Genomic DNA, 12,165 nt, shown 5'->3' with positions numbered 1-12,165 from the left:
CATAATCACGCCCAAGTAGCATATTAAAGTCTAAAGGGCTATCAACCACCATCATATCGATTAAGACAGTCTTCCCACCTAAAGTGATAGGCAATTGAGGAAGAACACCCATAGATTCACCAGGCCTTCTATCATAGGCTAACAACTGACTCTGAGCTGTCAACAACTTTGGGGAACCCAAAGCTTTCCAAGTCAAAGAGGATATAATACTTGTAGAGGATCCTTCATCTACCATGCATCGATAGACATTTGTGGAATTAACTCTGACCTTTATTTGGAAAGGTGCAGCGGAAGGAAGACGAGGCTCAACAAGACTATCCCAATCAAAGGAAACACTCTTAGAACTTGGAGGGGGAACATTTGAAGAAACCGGAATGCCCCCTATACTAGAAGACTCTGTACTAGAGATCAAACAGACTCTTTTGTTAGGCACTTTACCTCCCAAAAAAGGAGTGTAATCGGCCAGCGATTGCATTGGCTCTACCACATTATCAACTAATGGTCGATGGGATTGATGAGAAACCATATCAAGTGTAGGAGTAGAAGTACTTTCAGACTCGGACCATATCCTTTGAACCTCTGGAATACCAGGGCATAAATGAGTAAGATGGTCTCCCTTGCATATCTTACAAGGGAACTTAGGTTTAAAACTTCTACGTCTAGGTTTCTTATCAACTTCCATTCCACCAACATGACTAGCAGTGGTTTGCGGAGAGTCCTGAACATGACTTGCAGAGGTCGGTGAATCTTTGCTAGTATGACTCGCAGTGACTAGACTCGTGCCCCCAGCATGACTTGCAGCGGCTGAAGACTCATCTTCAACATGACTCGCAGAGGTTGATGATGAAGTGTTAGTGTGACTCGCAGTGACTAGACTTGTGCCCCCAGCATGACTAGCAGTGGCTGAAGGCTCATCTCCAACATGACTCGCAGAGGTTGAAGATGAAGTGCTAGTGTGACTTGCAATGACTAGACTTGTGCCCCCAGCATGACTTGCAGCGGCTGAAGACTCATCTCCAACATGACTTGCAGAGGTTGAAGATGAAATGCTAGAATTATTCTTCTTCTTTGACTTCCTTTTTCTCCTCTTTTTAGATTTCTTGTGACAAGAAGGAGGAGAAGAAGGAACCCCAGATTTCTCTTTGAAAGAAGGCGAACAATTAGCACCCATGTGATGCCCCTGAAATAAAGCATTCAACTGAGAAGCTTCAAGAGCATTCAGAATATTCGGAGTGGACCACAGCCAAACGGGTAGTCCAACATTCAACCCAGGAATATTCAAAGTGGCCATCAAGGGAGTACCAACGTTTCCAAAGAAAGGAAAAGCACAAGGATCCCCTTTTGGAAGGGTACCTTGGTTGGTTTCCACAGGAATACTAGCCATATTAAATTGATCCAAAGACCCTTTCCCTTGCGGGAATATAGAAATAACTTTTCAAAGAATATGGATAAGCAATCAAAACCTTTGCCCTTGAGGAGGCAACTCCACAACTTCCGAAAGAATGCCCAAAAGCCTTTCAAGATCGGTAGAGTGGTAAGCCAGTCACTCAGAACACAAAGTCCAAATGTGACTAGACAAAAATACCTAAAGCCAACTATATACAAGGAGCAAAGAGCACACACTATAAAGTCGCTAAAGATACAGCCAGTCAAACAACTTCCAAGTATTTCCGCTCCGGGTGATGAGGACCGGACACCAAAATACAAGAAAGTGGAGTCAGGGGCCTTCCGAAGATAGTCTGGGATAATGACGGCCCAGTCCTATCAGCGAAGGTAACAGAGGAAGTTACGCTGACCTCCTAACAACAGCCTGCACCGGTGCAAGCCCCCAAGCTTCGCAAGGGTGCCCTCCAGTAGTACTGTTGAGAGTGATACAACGTCAACCTCAGGTGCCATGGGATTCCCCTCCGCAGCCACCTATGCAGATCCCTAGGAGAGGCAACTATGGATACCAACTCGTCGCAGAAGTCAGGCGGAACAGTCGTGAGGTAAGTTCGGACAAGTAGGAGAGGGGGTATCTCTCTTCCCTGTCTTCATAGACCCTCGTGCTTAACTCCCAGATCCGGAGCTTTCCTGGTCTTCCTAACACTATTGGATTTACTCTCGTTAATCAGACTCTTACGTTTGACGTTTTATGTGGCCTTGGAGAGTTAACTCTCCACTCGCCTAATCCAAGGCCCTAAAATCCTAAACTTGTTGGTGTAATGACTAAAACAAAAAGTTCTAGTGGATTTTAATTTAGCGCTTGATTTTATTAGGCTGTTCTTTAAGTCACAAGGTAATGGAGATGAAACTAGTGGTGTTTTTTGATGCAAAAGAAATTATCCTAACTACATCCACATGCACTTTTTGTTTTTCGATGAAAAGTAATCTCTACAGGGTTCAGAGGAAAAATAAAACAAAGTTTTTTGCTTTCTTTTCAAACTCCACACTCACAAAAGCTAACAAAGCTATGTATGCATAAAAAGGGATGCAAATCTATCTTAATGCAAGAACTATATGTGGATGCAAGATTTAAAGACTACTCAACAAACAAAGAAGGAAAGTTGCTTACTTATCAAATTTGTCTTGCCACTAAAATGCTTAGATAGAAGATGATGTGTTACCAATCATTTCGTCCAAACAATAAAAACAAGTTCTAAGATAAAAACAAAGCACTTTCACTTCGCAAAAAAGGAAATCAAATGAAAAGCAAGTTTAAGAAAGCGAAACTCAAAACTTTCAAAAGATTTTCTTTCAATCAAACCAAAAAGTCTTTTTCAAAGGAAAGCTCTCAAAAATACTGACACCAATGATTGATAAATAGGCAACCAAACACTTTTGTGAATTGACACCTTTCAAATGATGAAAACTCAACAAAAATAAAATGTGTTTGAAATCGCTCTTGACAATCAAAAGCAGCAATGAAAGTCCAAAAGATCAAAAGACAAGTCTCAAGAAAGTGGTAACAAACAACTTTCCCGAAACGAAGGAGCAAATGGTCACAAAAATGGTTTCGTTAAGCAAACAAAAGGGTCACTGAAACAAAATGAACACAAAGATTGAATCCAATCTTCCTACTATGTCAAAACAGAGCAGTCAAGATTCTTAACCAGAAATCTTGTGTGTCAAAAAACAATGACGCTTGCAATCAACGAAAACAAGACTAATACTCCTTATAACTAGAGAGAGTTCAGAACAAGATGCCCCCTGTCAAACAGAGAACTGTTACTGGAAAAGTGACTGCTTGACACTGACCCAAACCACCAGACAAACATTCAGCAAAAAGAAAATTTATAAATCTTGAAATTTATGTAATATACGCGCCTGCAATTAAGTGCAGAATGCGTGTACACGCTACTGTAACTAAGGAAACCTGCGTATACGCGAGTTCACTTAGTGTAACTTGCGTATATACGCTTCTGTAATCCAGGAAAAGAGCGTATCTGAAGTCTTTCAAGAAAAATAAAAAAAACACAGACTGAAAAACTGGAAAAGCTTGGGGTTCAAGAAAAGATCAGACAGTCAGAGCCAACAAACAGAGGGGCTGAGCCTTGATTGGCTTGAAGACTACCCAAACTAGGAACAACAAGAGTGTTGTCCCCAGCGGAGTCGCCAATTCTGGTTGAAGGGAAAGTACCCCTAGGGTCCTTTGGGCTAAGACTCTACCAGACTGAAAATTGCTTACTCAAAGAAACACACATACAACCATCATTTTTACTTTTAAGCAAATTCTAATGTTTAGGGTACGTACCTAAGGTCCTACGTTTGAGAAGGCCTTTAGGGTCCAAACCCTTCTTGGAGTTCCCTTCTTCTTCCTTTGACCTGTAAGACAAACAAATCAAAGAACACAACAGTACATGTACAAATACTTATGTATAAACCATCTTTATGCTATAAAGTTAGTTATAAAAATCTTTAAGTAACCACTTGCATAAGAATTCAAGACAAGAATCTCATAAGCATAAAGAAAGATTGTTTTGGGAACAAAGACGTGTTTCTTTATATATAAAGGCAAATAAAGTACATATAACGGAAAGATATCACCTGAACACCTTCAGCAGGCTCCAAGCAAAGCTTCCTCCCGGATTCGTTCCAGCCTCAAGCCTCCAACAAGAGCTCCTTCCAAGTCTTACTCAATGATGATATCAAGGATGAATGATCACCAATACACATGGAAACAAGGGTTTCCTATGCAAAATGGGGGAAGTGCAGAAAGCACCAAGGACTTCAGACCTGGTCTAAGGGGAAAATCTCAGCATAATAATCTTGCTCTCTTTTCTCTCTCTCTTCTCTCCCTTAGGCCTTCCCTTTGATGTCTTTTTATACCATCTCCAAAGTAGTTTTTTAGTTAGGAGTTGGTTGGGAACAGTTGGGCCACAGGCACTGACAGGTGATCAGCAGGTAAAACCCACGATCTCCGCCCGAAAATAAGGAATTATATATTTTTTAAGTGCTTTAATACATACACGCGGGTTGGGTATACACATACCCGCGTGTACACGTGTTTAACTCAGGGCAATGTCGCGTATAGGGAATAAAACACTGTTTTTTAAATTTTAGGACCAGGTCTGGAAGGAGGGGTTGCCCTAGGCCATAAGTGCAGCATCACAAACCATAAGAGTGAGATTTGGAGCTATAACAGATGCCCCCTAATGTATGAGGTCAGAAGGGGAACATGATGGCCGAAATATATTAAGTAAGTACAAGGAAAGGAACTCTGCCGAAAAACCGAGGAGGACTTCACCAGAATTCAGCCTGCCAAGCCACCGAAAGGAGATCAGAAAGAAACACTGTCTGAGGTGGGCGTACCCATGCTCAGGAAAAGTAAAGCATGTCCGCATATCAAGTACAAGCGGATCCACTAAGTATACAAGTATAAATGACTGGAAAATACATAATGGATCATCTGATCATAATGAGTAAGTACATGTCTGAATATCACATATAAGACTGTCAATGATGCTGAGAGATGCAACGGATCACTGATATCAAAGATTGATCCCAAAAGGTACCAACTGAACATGATGGAATAGGATGGTACTACACTGCAAACTCAGGTGCCAGCATATAGAATGTCGCCATGACTGACTGCAACATATAAGGTGGAGTGGTATCAACTAGTAGCAACAGGAGCAACTGTCAAGTGAACCAATGAATGCTGATACAACCTGAGGTCTTCACCGACCGCCGTGGTACATTTCTACATCATGGGAATAAATGATCTGAAGTCGACCATATGAGAAATCGTTTGATTATCGGTCATTAATGTATACCGTTAACAAACACGAGACTACTCACCAATAATGATAATGAGCGTCAAGGTACCCAGTACAATCTAACAAGTGTGAATAGATGAGCTGAAGTCAAACACCTGTAAGAATCTATCGATCAGGAGACAATGATGGTTTCCCACTGTCGATAGCGAGGAATCTGCCACTAATGACTGCAAACCCCAAGGAACTGCCAAATGGACTCTAGATCTTTGCCCCAGAGCAATGAGTCGGAGTCGATAGGGAAAGATCCGCTAGAAGGAAGGCATTAAGGCATCCTCCATCAATCTAGCGCGAGTGTAACCCGTAGGCCAATAATGTGGAAGGAATCGGACGAAAAAGATGTAGTAACCCAACCGAAGTATGTTTCCGGCGTACACAAGATGTGGCTAGCGCACGGCAGAAACCCTCTGAGCCAACCAATAATGAAAGCTGACACAGAGGCGAGGTATCAACCAATAGGGTCAAATGGAAACCAAGGTACTGCACGAATCCCAATGTGTGATAATGTATGCTGATGTCGAACACAAGGGAAACAACTCAGTCAAAGACCCATGATACTGATCGATGCTGAGCACAAGGTGACCTATCAATAATGAAAATAGGGCCAGGGTGCGGCTCTACGCCTGTCCTCAGAGCAAGGTGTCGTTGTCGATAAGGACAAGACCCGCCAGCAAGAAGTCAATGGGGACCTTCTCAAACTGGCACGAGTAAAGGACCAATATAACTGATGTGATGATAGACATGACACTGACAACCAGGGATGGCCGACTGAAAAATGAGTCAAGAGACACCGCAGAAAGGCCGACTCAGGCTAACTTCCCTTGAACAAAAGCACGACTCAATGTGACTATGTGGCAGCATATGATGAATTTGTATAAGTTCGTCATGCAGGAGGCACGAACGAACCCTCCATATGATTGGAAGAGATAACCAATCGGGGGAGAACTGACTCGATAACAAGGTTATGGCGTACCTAAGTCAAACTAAATCCCACCCATGCGGAGGAGACTTTGTTTTGAGTGCTTTGTTCAAGGGCGACACGACTGACTCTAGCTGCCAACAATAAATGGAAACAATGTCCCTGTTCCCGCTCTTTTTTTGGAATATTTAATTTTTTTGTCTTTTTCGGATAAGCCGGAAAAAGAATAAAAGAATGCTATGGTACAGTGGAAAGAACGAGTGTCGGTGAAACAAATGATCTAGTTCCTGGGAAAGGAACGTTCCTATGCTCAATGCAGGGAGGTGAAAACTGGTCAGTGACACTCAGAGGTATGTTCCTTCCACGGATCTGGGTATGTCAAGATGCAGAAGTCAAAGGTATGCAAGGTTGATTTTGCAGACGTCATGGTCAAAAGTTGGCTTAAACACGAGTCCAAGTGAAGCTGGCTCTAGGCCAAAAGGTGCAAATGGTCAACATGCAATGCAGAAGTACAACTCAACACACATAGGAGCCTCTAGGGTATAAGGCCAGAACGAAGCGAAGAAGCAAAGAGGAATGAGTCTTCAATGCATAAGTCATGGTGGGACTACAGAGGGCTCCCGAACCTAAGGACAAAAATCTGCATGAGTGCCAAGCGACAAAAAAGGTACTAACTAGGGCACCCATGATAAGGTAGGTTCTACCACACAAGTCATGATACTTCTAAGCAATGAGAAGGTTCCGCGCCATAACTTGGTGGGGTCGATCCTAAGGCAAAATGGGAAAGGAAACTGATAAATGCACAATGCAGGCGGAAAAACCTAACCTATATGCCAGTTTCGAGAACCAATACCTGTCAGAACAGACCAACCATAAACTTCCAAAGGAGAAATCTTCCAAGTTCTGTAAACATAAATAGGAACACTAGACACGAAGTTAATACATCCCACATATAAACTTCATATAAGATCTTTGTGTTATAGAATACAAAACTTGAAAATGCGTACCTCATATATACAATATGGTACAAGGAACCACGCAGCCTTGCGGCTTACGCATAATAGTTCTGCTGAACAAACCCCTTGCAGGGCTCAGGCCAAGGGCTCCTTTGGTAGTCATAACTCATGGCTTCAAAGAGTTCCTCCTATGAAGGCAAAACAAGTTCTAAGAAATCATGAGAACTACAAGGATCAAAAGAGGGAATTAAAGGGTCCCATGTCCCTATAGGAAGAATCCCTCGGTCAACTGCCGGGACCAAGTCCCAAGAAGGAGAATAGTAGGTCAAAGGATATTTCTTAGAAACAATTGAACATTGAGGATTCAATGCCACATAATTGACCCGTGGCGGGGTAGAGTCTACTTGAACACTTGGAACAAACCAAGGGGCATTCTGCAGTAAAGTCGAATTAGGGTGGTGATTATCAGATGCAAGCTGATCAATAGTGACAATATTCCCGTTATGAGGGAAGCACATTACTCGAAAGAGTGAAGACACCACAGCATTCATAGCATAGACATAATCACGCCCAAGTAGCATATTAAAGTCTAAAGGGCTATCAACCACCATCATATCGATTAAGACAGTCTTCCCACCTAAAGTGATAGGCAATTGAGGAAGAACACCCATAGATTCACCAGGCCTTCTATCATAGGCTAACAACTGACTCTGAGCTGTCAACAACTTTGGGGAACCCAAAGCTTTCCAAGTCAAAGAGGATATAATACTTGTAGAGGATCCTTCATCTACCATACATCGATAGACATTTGTGGAATTAACTCTGACCTTTATTTGGAAAGGTGCAGCGGAAGGAAGACGAGGCTCAACAAGACTATCCCAATCAAAGGAAACACTCTTAGAACTTGGAGGGGGAACATTTGAAGAAACCGGAATGCCCCCTATACTAGAAGACTCTGTACTAGAGATCAAACAGACTCTTTTGTTAGGCACTTCACCCCCAAAAAAGGAGTGTAATCGGCCAGCGATTGCACTGGCTCTACCACATTATCAACCAATGGTCGATGGGATTGATGAGAAACCATATCAAGTGTAGGAGTAGAAGTACTTTCAGACTCGGACCATATCCTTTGAACCTCTGGAATACCAGGGCATAAATGAGTAAGATGGTCTCCCTTGCATATCTTACAAGGGAACTTAGGTTTAAAACTTCTACGTCCAGGTTTCTTATCAACTTCCATTCCGCCAACATGACTTGCAGAGGTCGGTGACTCTTTGCTAGTATGACTCGCAGTGACTAGACTCGTGCCCCCAGCATGACTTGCAGCGGCTGAAGACTCATCTTCAACATGACTCGCAAAGGTTGATGATGAAGTGTTAGTGTGACTCGCAGTGACTAGACTTGTGCCCCCAGCATGACTAGCAGTGGCTGAAGGCTCATCTCCAACATGACTCGCAGAGGTTGAAGATGAAGTGCTAGTGTGACTTGCAGTGACTAGACTTGTGCCCCCAGCATGACTTGCAGCGGCTGAAGACTCATCTCCAACATGACTTGCAGAGGTTGAAGATGAAATGCTAGAATTATTCTTCTTCTTTGACTTCCTTTTTCTCCTCTTTTTAGATTTCTTGTGACAAGAAGGAGGAGAAGAAGGAACCCCAGATTTCTCTTTGAAAGAAGATGAACAATTAGCACCCATGTGATGCCCCTGAAATAAAGCATTCAACTGAGAAGCTTCAAGAGCATTCAGAATATTCGGAGTGGACCACAGCCAAACGGGTAGTCCAACATTCAACCCAGGAATATTCAAAGTGGCCATCAAGGGAGTACCAACGTTTCCAAAGAAAGGAAAAGCACAAGGATCCCCTTTTGGAAGGGTACCTTGGTTGGTTTCCACAGGAATACTAGCCATATTAAATTGATCCAAAGACCCTTTCCCTTGCGGGAATATAGAAATAACTTTTCAAAGAATATGGATAAGCAATCAAAACCTTTGCCCTTGAGGAGGCAACTCCACAACTTCCGAAAGAACACCCAAAAGCCTTTCAAGATCGGTAGAGTGGTAAGCCAGTCACTCAGAACACAAAGTCCAAATGTGACTAGACAAAAATACCTAAAGCCAACTATATACAAGGAGCAAAGAGCACACACTATAAAGTCCCTAAAGATACAGCCAGTCAAACAACTTCCAAGTATTTCCGCTCCGGGTGATGAGGACCGGACACCAAAATACAAGAAAGTGGAGTCAGGGGCCTTCCGAAGATAGTCTGAGATAATGACGGCCCAGTCCTATCAGCGAAGGTAACAGAGGAAGTTACGCTAACCTCCTAACAACAGCTTGCGCCGGTGCAAGCCCCCGAGCTTCGCAAGGGTGCCCTCCAGTAGTACTGTCGAGAGTGATACAACGTCAACCTCAGGTGCCACGGGATTCCCCTCCGCAGCCGCCTATGCAGATCCCTAGGAGAGGCAACTATGGATACCAACTCGTCGCAGAAGTCAGGCGGAACAGTCGTGAGGTAAGTTCGGACAAGTAGGAGAGGGGGTATCTCTCTTCCCTGTCTTCACAGACCCTCGTGCTTAACTCCCAGATCCGGAGCTTTCCTGGTCTTCCTAACGCTATTGGATTTACTCTCGTTAATCAGACTCTTACGTTTGACGTTTTATGTGGCCTTGGAGAGTTAACTCTCCACTCGCCTAATCCAAGGCCCTAAAATCCTAAACTTGTTGGTGTAATGACTAAAACAAAAAGTTCTAGTGGATTTTAATTTAGCGCTTGATTTTATTAGGCTGTTCTTTAAGTCACAAGGTAATGGAGATGAAACTAGTGGTGTTTTTTGACGCAAAAGAAATTATCCTAACTACATGCACATGCACTTTTTGTTTTTCGATGAAAAGTAATCTCTACAGGGTTCAGAGGAAAAATAAAACAAAGTTTTTTGCTTTCTTTTCAAACTCCACACTCACAAAAGCTAACAAAGCTATGTATGCATAAAAAGGGATGCAAATCTATCTTAATGCAAGAACTATATGTGGATGCAAGATTTAAAGACTACTCAACAAACAAAGAAGGAAAGTTGCTTACTTATCAAATTTGTCTTGCCACTAAAATGCTTAGATAGAAGATGATGTGTTACCAATCATTTCGTCCAAACAATAAAAACAAGTGCTAAGATAAAAACAAAGCACTTTCACTTCGCAAAAAAGGAAATCAAATGAAAAGCAAGTTTAAGAAAGCGAAACTCAAAACTTTCAAAAGATTTTCTTTCAATCAAACCAAAAAGTCTTTTTCAAAGGAAAGCTCTCAAAAATACTGACACCAATGATTGATAAATAGGCAACCAAACACTTTTGTGAATTGACACCTTTCAAATGATGAAAACTCAACAAAAATAAAATGTGTTTGAAATCGCTCTTGACAATCAAAAGCAGCAATGAAAGTCCAAAAGATCAAAAGACAAGTCTCAAGAAAGTGGTAACAAACAACTTTCCCGAAACGAAGGAGCAAATGGTCACAAAAATGGTTTCGTTAAGCAAACAAAAGGGTCACCGAAACAAAATGAACACAAAGATTGAATCCAATCTTCCTACTCTGTCAAAACAGAGCAGTCAAGATTCTTAACCAGAAATCTTGTGTGTCAAAAAACAATGACGCTTGCAATCAACGAAAACAAGACTAATACTCCTTATAACTAGAGAGAGTTCAGAACAAGATGCCCCCTGTCAAATAGAGAACTGTTACTGGAAAAGTGACTGCTTGACACTGACCCAAACCACCAGACAAACATTCAGCAAAAAGAAAATTTATAAATCTTGAAATTTATGTAATATACGCGCCTGCAATTAAGTGCAGAATGCGTGTACACGCTACTGTAACTAAGGAAACCTGCGTATACGCGGGTTCACTTAGTGCAACTTGCGTATATACGCTTCTGTAATCCAGGAAAAGAGCGTATCTGAAGTCTTTCAAGAAAAATAAAAAAAACACAGACTGAAAAACTGGAAAAGCTTGGGGTTCAAGAAAAGATCAGACAGTCAGAGCCAACAAACAGAGGGGCTGAGCCTTGATTGGCTTGAAGACTACCCAAACTAGGAACAACAAGAGTGTTGTCCCCAGCGGAGTCGCCAATTCTGGTTGAAGGGAAAGTACCCCTAGGGTCCTTTGGGCTAAGACTCTACCAGACTGAAAATTGCTTATTCAAAGAAACACACACACAGCCATCATTTTTACTTTTAAGCAAATTCTATTGTTTAGGGTACGTAACTAAGGTCCTACGTTCGAGAAGGCCTTTAGGGTCCAAACCCTTCTTGGAGTTCCCTTCTTCTTCCTTTGACCTGTAAGACAAACAAATCAAAGAACACAACAGTACATGTACAAATACTTATGTATAAACCATCTTTATGCTATAAAGTTAGTTATAAAAATCTTTAAGTAACCACTTGCATAAGAATTCAAGACAAGAATCTCATAAGCATAAAGAAAGATTGTTTCGGGAACAAAGACGTGTTTCTTTATATATAAAGGCAAATAAAGTACATATAACGGAAAGATATCACCTGAACACCTTCAGCAGGCTCCAAGCAAAGCTTCCTCCCGGATTCGTTCCAGCCTCAAGCCTCCAACAAGAGCTCCTTCCAAGTCTTACTCAATGATGATATCAAGGATGAATGATCACCAATACACATGGAAACAAGGGTTTCCTATGCAAAATGGGGGAAGTGCAGAAAGCACCAAGGACTTCAGACCTGGTCTAAGGGGAAAATCTCAGCATAATAATCTTGCTCTCTTTTCTCTCTCTCCTCTCTCCCTTAGGCCTTCCCTTTGATGTCTTTTTATACCATCTCCAAAGTAGTTTTTTAGTTAGGAGTTGGTTGGGAACAGTTGGGCCACGGGCACTAAAAGGTGATCAGCAGGTAAAACCCGCGATCTCCTCCCGAAAATAAGGAATTATATATTTTTTAAGTGCTTTAATACATACACGCGGGTTGGGTATACACATACCCGCGTGTACACGCGTTTAACTCAGGGCAATGTCGCGTA

The sequence above is a fragment of the Pinus tabuliformis genome, chromosome 5_2 (assembly GCF_031772625.1).
Source record: "Pinus tabuliformis cultivar Carrire ecotype Pingquan chromosome 5_2, CPIR1, whole genome shotgun sequence".
NCBI lineage: Eukaryota > Viridiplantae > Streptophyta > Pinopsida > Pinales > Pinaceae > Pinus > Pinus tabuliformis.
Note: the sequence above shows the minus strand (reverse complement) of the source record.